The sequence below is a fragment of the Vipera ursinii genome (genome assembly GCF_947247035.1).
Source record: "Vipera ursinii genome assembly, chromosome: 2".
NCBI classification, from domain to species: Eukaryota; Metazoa; Chordata; class Lepidosauria; order Squamata; family Viperidae; genus Vipera; species Vipera ursinii.
The window spans coordinates 208,969,182-208,977,307 of record NC_139513.1 but is presented as its reverse complement, the minus strand read 5'-3'; positions in this window follow the sequence as shown (position 1 = coordinate 208,977,307).

The window sequence follows — 8,126 nt, the reverse complement described above, 5'->3', positions numbered from 1 at the left end:
GGGGCTGAGAGGTGACTGACCCCAAGGCCTCTGAGCTAACTTTGTGCCTAAGGCGGAACTAGAACTCACAATCTCCCCGTTCCTAGCCTGATTTCTTAACCACTACACCAAACTCACTTGCTTGTGATTTTCATTTGTACAAGTAGTCCTCAAGTCACGACCACAATTGAGCCCAAAATTTATGTTGCTAAGTGTGATATTTGTTAAGTGTGTTTTGCCCCATTTTACCTTTCTTACCACAGTTGTTAAGTGAATCAGTGCAGTTGTTAAGTTAGTAACACGGTTGTTAAGTGAATCTGGTTCCCCATTGACTTTGTCTGTCGGGAGGGAACAAAAGGGGATCACAACCGTCATAAATATGAACCAGTTGCCAAGCGTCTGAATTTCAGTCATGTGACCATGGGGATGCTACGACGGTCATAAGTATGAAAAACAGTCATAGGTCACTTTTTTCAGTGCTATTGTAACTTCAAAAGGTCACTAAGTGAACTATTGTAAGTCGAGGAGTACCTGTACTGCTTTTTATTTGTACTGATATAAGGTTTGATAATGTTGAACTGAAAAACAGCAGGCATTGTCTTAAAAAATTTACAGTCAAATAAATGAAACATAGTAGCCGGTGGCAGCATTTTTCATCCAAACAGCATTCTTAATGCCACCTGCTGGTTAGGAAAACAGCCACCAATCACATTCCTTAATGTTGTGCTGTGGAGTAGTTGGATAATGGAAGCCTGCCAATCAGAGACCTGGCACTCTTCTCATCAGTAATTATTTTACCCTATTGAAAGTTCAACAATCATTTTGATGGGGGGGGATAAAAAAAACCCACAAGCCCAGTGCCACTTTTTAAATTGCCCCAGATTGCTCATAGTCATGGCAATCTCCTGCTACTGGTCAACGTTTAGTGTCATCACAAAAATGATGAATAAGTCTAAATGTGCCCTGCTCTGTGATATGTTGTATGTAAGGGAGCCATTCTTGCTTGAATTTAGTTAAACTTCTATTCTGGATATATCCTGTCAATTTTGCCAGTGCAGCATCCCCATGGTCACATCATCAAAATTGAGATGCTTGGCAATCATATTTGACAGTTGCAGTGTCCCGGGATCATGTGTGATAACTATTTGTGATCTTTTGACAAGCAAAGCCAATGGGGAAGCCAGATTCTCTTAACAACCATGTTTCTAACTTAACAACTATAGTGTTTCACTTAGCAACTGTGGCAAGAAAGGTAGTAAATTGGGGCAAAATTTACTCAACAACTGTTTCACTTAGCAACAGAAAGTTTGGGCTCAATTGTGGTCGTATGTCAAAAACTACCTGTACAGAATTAGACTGCCTCAGATGTGGGTTGGAGATGATATGAAGATGTGGCTGTGAAGCAGGGCTTTTCAACCAGTGGTACGGGTACCAGCAGTGGTACATTGGCACCTGGCAGGTGATACGTGACCATCCTAGAAAAGTGGTAGTGGGGGAGGGGAATGAGCTGAACCGGTGGTAGCACCGCACAAGCCTGAGCGAGAGATGGCTGGAGCTGTAGGGCTCAGCGGAAGTGCCAGGATCAGCGCCAGGCTCCAGCTGGAGCTCGGCGCTGATCCCAGCACATCTGCTGAGCCCAGAAGAAACGCCGATCAGCTGGAATGTTGCAGCATCTCCAGGGTCTTGTGATTTACATTCAGATGCTTGGCAACTGATTCATATTTATGACGGGCAGTGTCCCAGGGTCATTGAAGTGACCAAAACCTGCTGCAACCACCCAGTGGGGGGGGAATAGAAACCAAACAACCTCCCACCCCCACTGCCAATCCTCAACAGAAATGCTCACAACAATGAAAACCTTAGACAGGAGGAAAAGCACCGCCGGGCGGGCAGGCATGTATCTTGCTCGGCTGTGGCTTGGGGGTGGTACTTTTTTCAGTGTCATTGTAACTTCGAACAGTCACTAAGCGAATTGTTGTAAGTCGAGGACTACCTGTACTTCATCACTTTTTTCCTTTTTTTTTTTTTGGTCATCAAGTTTTGACAGCTTGCTAGGTGACTGATGGTACTTGGATGTTGCCATATCCTAAAAGTGGCACAAGGCTGAAAAGGTTGAAAAGCCCTGCTTTAAAGAACAGCCAGTGAGGCATCCCCAAGTCTTGGTTAGGGGAGCCTTCAGGATTTGTCTGTCAGCTCAAAGCTTTGATCACCTTTCATAAAAGAATGAGTATGTTTCCAGTCCTTTTAGCAAATAGCAGTTTGGATTTTAATTCTTCCACATATCACTTCTTTTTTTTTCTTTTGAAATATTTCTCCTGCCCCATTCCTATAACAGATATAGTTGCTTTTCCTCCTGCTTTCCTGTATCTGCAAATTTCTTACAGTACCATATTAATGAAAGGAATAATGAATTCTGCATTTATTCTTTGATGTTTATGCATTCAATCATGGAAATATTTTGACACCAACTAACCAGAATACTGGTATATGGGGCCCAGTTTCCTTCTTATTGAATATGCCTAATATTGCATTTCTTTTTATTGCATGGCAAGAAGATTCTCTTAAAACTTTTGGTAATATTTTATAATATTTATTTCTTGCTTAAGTTAGTAAGCTGCAAAGTGAAAAAAAATAAATTTGGAAATGTATAATGATTTCAATAGTCTTCCATGAGCCTGGGTCCTCTCTATTGTTACCCCTCCCACTGCCTGAGGCTACTGTAATGACAGTTGCAGTCCAAAATATAAAAGACTACCTATCAATTTAATAAAATAGAGTAGAGTAGGGTAGGGTAGGGTAGGGTAGAGTAGAATAGAATAGAATAGAATAGAATAGAATAGAATAGAATAGAATAGAATAGAATAGAATAGAATAGAATAGAATAGAATAGAATAGAATAGAATAGTAGAATAGAATAAATTCTTTATTGGCCAGGTGTGATTGGACACACAAGGAATTTGTCTCTGGTGCATAAGCTCTCAGTATACATACAAACAACAAAGTGACTCCGGTAATTCTGTGTTTCTTTGTGACTTTCATTGCATGTTCCATTTTCTGTCTCTGCAGCAACAAAATTGCTTTTCACCCATTCTACAGTTGGAAGCAGATAGTTTAAACAGGACCATTTATCATTGTTGTAGTCTTCTTTGTACACTGTGTAACTGATGTAGGCGGCTATTAAATCGTGCCTGTTACATTGCTGATAACTTTAGAAATTCCCCATTCCTTTCTACTTGTGGCTTTCAAAAATTCTACGGAATTAAGATTATCTAGAATTCTCAGACCCAGGTTACTAAAGAACCACTGGCTACAAAGAGATACAGAGAACTACAAGTAGTACTCAGCTTACAACAATTCATTTAGTGACCATTCAAAGTTACAATGGCACTGAAAAAAATGACTTATGACTGTTTTTCATACTTACAACCATTGCAGCATCCCCATGGTCATGTGATCAAAATCCGGATGCTTGGCGACTGAGTCATATTTATGACAGTTGCAGTGTCACAGGATCGTGTGATTACCTTTTGCAACCTTCTTATAAGCAAAGCAAATGGGGAAACCAGATTCACTTAACAACCATTTTATTAACTTAACAACTGCAATGATTCACTTCACAACTGTGGCAAGAAACTGTGGAGCTTAGGACCGCCCCCGACCTTCGTTCATTTTGCCGGGACCTGAAGACTTGGCTCTCTGAGCTCTCCGGCCCAGGCTGAGAATTTTTAACTCGGGTTTTTAATTTTAGGGATGATTTAATCTTTTTTTAACTGTTTTTAACTTTTGTACTGGTTTTGTTTTAAATACCTTGTAAACCGCCCTGAGTCCTTCGGGAAAGGGCGGTATATAAATCTAATAAAATAAAATAAAATAAAAATAAATAAGAAAGGCATAAAATGGGGCAAAACATATTTAACAATTGTCTCTTAACCTCGCTAAGATTTTTCAAAATTAGACAAAGCAAACTAGTTGTTATCATTTATTCTGGCAGAATGCAGTTCACAGAATAGTAAATATCAAGAAGAATGTTACTGTTATTTTTGTTAAAAAAAACTTACTTGGATTTATAGAAATGCATTCAGGGCAGTATTTGAGTTGTTCAGTACGTGTCCTTAATTTTTTGCTGTATTTTCAGTACTTCACCATTAGATGGCAAACTTTGCTTAACAATTTTGATCATGAGCTAGCTACTGCACTTAAAATGTTACAGTACTCAAACCTTTTATACAAGACTTCAGTATAAAATCATACAGCTGGCTATAGCTTTTGTTATTTGTTATACCTTTTATTTTATTTACTCATTCACTCATTTCCCTTTCTCGGGTAGTTTATACAACATTCCACAAAACTGTTCACTTAAACAATAACTTTAGAAAGAGAAATTTAAAAAAAACTATTACAGAATGCCATTGGGAGAGAGTTGCTTGGCTTCTAATTATTTTATCAAGTATTAGGGCATTTATACTGGGTAGCTCTTTATAAAAGGAAATGCTCAATACTACTTGTTTTTATTACACACACACACACACACACACACACACACACACACACACACACATCCTCTAAGGATCCAGTAGTCTTCGAAGTGCTCTAAATTCTGAAATTACACCAAAATAAATTGGTTATATACTAAACAAAACTTGTAACCCTTCTGGCCATTATTTTAATTTTGTTATAAAAAGCTTTAAAATAGAATAGAATAGAATGGGATGGGATGGGATGGGATGGGATGGGATGGGATGGGATAGAATCGAATAGACTAGACTAGACTAGACTAGACTAGACTAGACTAGACTAGAATAGAATAGAATAGAATAGAATAGAATAGAATAGAATAGAATAGAATAGAATAGAATAGAATAGAATAGAATAGAATAGGAGAATGGAATGGAATGGAACGGAACAAGAAGAAGAACAAGAACAAGAACAGAACAGAACAGAACAGAGCTGGAAACCATTGTTTCTGATCCTTCCATCTGGTGCTTTGGTGAGCAACCTGGCCCCCTCTGTCTTGTGGCAGCCCCTCAGATACTGGAACACTGCTATCATATCTCCCCTATTTCTTCTTTTCCTTAGATTAGCCAGACCCAAATCCCGTAGCCGTTCTTCCATAAAGGCCACCAAGTTAATGTATAGGACACGATAAAAAGTTATATACAGAAGGTTAAAGCAACTGCACATTACCAAAAAGCCCCCCACACCATAAAAACTACTCAGCCAGACCCAACATATTGGCTATTTGCTTCAATTAAATAAAGGGAGAGCACCTTTTGGCAATGGAAAAAAGTAAGGTTGAAAAAGAAGCATGGTTAGCAAACAAGGTTTGAGGCTCTTTCACCAAATTCCGAGTTGGACTTAAGCATGGCATAAACCTGTCCAAACAATGCCTTTTCTCTGCCCTGTCTTGTGGACGCGACATACTTTATTTCATTCCCAGCCTGGGTCACCCTTACCTGTACTAGTATTAAAGTAGCATTTCCCCCTTAATTCCATCTCTGTGCAGGCAAAGTCAAGGGCTTTAGAACATAGAACAATGGGGGTTGGAAGGGGCCTTGGAAGTCTTCTAGTCCAACCCCTTGCTCAAGCAGGAGACTCTACCATTTCAGAGAAATTGTTGTCCGGTCTCTTTTTGAAAGCCTCCAGCGATGGAGCACCCCCAACTTCTGAAGGCAAGCTGTTCCACTGGTTGATTGTTCTCACTATCAGAAAACTTCTCCTTAGTTCTAGACTGCTTCTCTCCTTGGTTAGTTTCCAACCATCGTTTCTTGTCTTGCCTTTTGATGCTTTGGAAAAAAAGTTTGATCCCTGTAGGAGCTCCTCAAATATTGGAACAGTGCTACAGACTAGACATACCCAATTCCAGTAACCGTTCTTTGTATGTTTTAGCTTCCGGCCCTCTAATCATTTTTGTTGCTCTTCTCTGCACTCTTTCCAGAGTTTTAACATCTTTTATTATATTGTGGTGACCAGAACTGGATGCAGTATTCCAAGTGTGGTCTTCCAAGCGGTACTAGAACTTCACGTGATCTTGATTCTATCCAGTGGTGGGATTCAAATATGTGAACAACCGGTTCTCTGTGTGGGATGCCGCTTCCGGAAGTCCATTCTGGGCCTGGGCAACAAAAAATTAGCTACCGGTTCTGCTGAAGTGATGCAAACTGGCTGAATCCCACCACTGATTCTATCCCTCTATTAATGCAGCCTAGGATTCTATTGGCTTCTTTTGGTTGCTGCTGCCTACTGTTGGCTCATATTTAAGTGATTATCCACTAGGACTCTGAGATCCCTCTCACAGTTACTTTGCCATTTACTACCCTGAAGGATGTCAGGTAGCTGCCATCACCTGACAGAGAAGCAAGATAAGAAATCAGCACCATGAACATCAAATGCCCAGTGGATATAGTTATTGGTCCTTACAAGGACGGGTGGAGGAGAGCACTACATCTCAGGGTGGGGGAAAGCTGAATAATAATAATAATAATAATAATAATAATAATAATAATAATAATAATAATAATAATAATAATAATAATAGTGGTGGTGGTGGTTATTGGTCCTTACAAGGACCGGGTGGAGGAGAGCACTACATCTCAGCGTGGGGGAAAGCTGAAATAATAATAATAATAATAATAATAATAATAATAATAATAATGATGATGATGATGATGATGATGATGATGATGATGGTGGTGGTGGTGGTGGTGGTGATGATGATGGTGGTGGTGGTGGTGGTTATTGGTCCTTACAAGGACGGGTGGAGGAGAGCACTACATCTCAGCGTGGGGGAAAGCTGAAATAATAATAATAATAATAATAATAATAATAATAATAATAATAATGATGATGATGATGATGATGATGATGATGATGATGATGATGGTGGTGGTGGTGGTGGTGGTGGTTATTGGTCCTTACAAGGACGGGTGGAGGAGAGCACTACATCTCAGCGTGGGGGAAAGCTGAAATAATAATAATAATAATAATAATAATAATAATAATGATGATGATGATGATGATGATGATGATGATGATGGTGGTGGTGGTGGTGGTGGTTATTGGTCCTTACAAGGACGGGTGGAGGAGAGCACTACATCTCAGCGTGGGGGAAAGCTGAAATAATAATAATAATAATAATAATAATAATAATAATGATGATGATGATGATGATGATGATGATGATGATGATGATGATGATGGTGGTTATTGGTCCTTACAAGGACGGGTGGAGGAGAGCACTACATCTCAGCGTGGGGGAAAGCTGAAATAAGGACTGATTCCTAATGACCTAATGAGTCAGTTGAAGGGCTTTTATTGCTTGCTAGAGGTGCTCAGTGGCTTAATGAGGCTAGAGATGGTTTCTGCTCCAGTTGTTCGAGTCCTAGCACTGCATGTCTTGATGAGTTCCCGTCACTGACCTCAGCTGAATGGATTGTGTTAATGCTCACTAAAATCGTCTTCAGATTACAGAATAGGCCTATGGAATTGTTGTTGCTCTGTTTGCTCGCAGACGTTTCATTGCCCAATCAATTACCTAGTTGGGTAATGAAACCTCTGCGAACAAGCTCAGACAGCACTATGGCAACCCCGCACGTCAGTCCCGAGCCACGGATGTTCTCTTCTATTGTCTCGAGATGTTTTGGGTTGCAGTTTGGGCACTCGGTCTCTAAAAGGTTCTCCATCACTGCTTTAGCATCTTGACTCTCCCCTTTTCTCGAAAACACGGAGGTTGTTGCTGAACGTAGTTTTCAGATATGCACTTAACTCCCCCAGCCACCCCCGATTTAGCTTTGTAATACTTCGCGATTCTGACGGTTGGAAGATAATGTTTTTGGCCGACAGTAATGTCCCTGGAGAGAAAGGGGGAGAGAGAGAAAGAGAGAGAGAGATGCCGTAGGAAAGTCGGTTTCGCCGATTCAGACGCGCAGCTGCAAGACTCGGGATTAGGACGCAGGAGAAGCCAAGCGGGCGTTCCGATCAGCAAAGGGGGACGGAGTGTGTGTGTGTTGGACTAGATGACCTACCGTCCCTTCCAACTCTGTTATTCCATTCCAGCCAGGGGTAGGCAACCTCGGCTCTTTTACGACTCGTGGACTTCAACTCCCAGAATTCCTGAGCCAGCCACGCTAAGGGGAAAGGGAGAGGTTTCC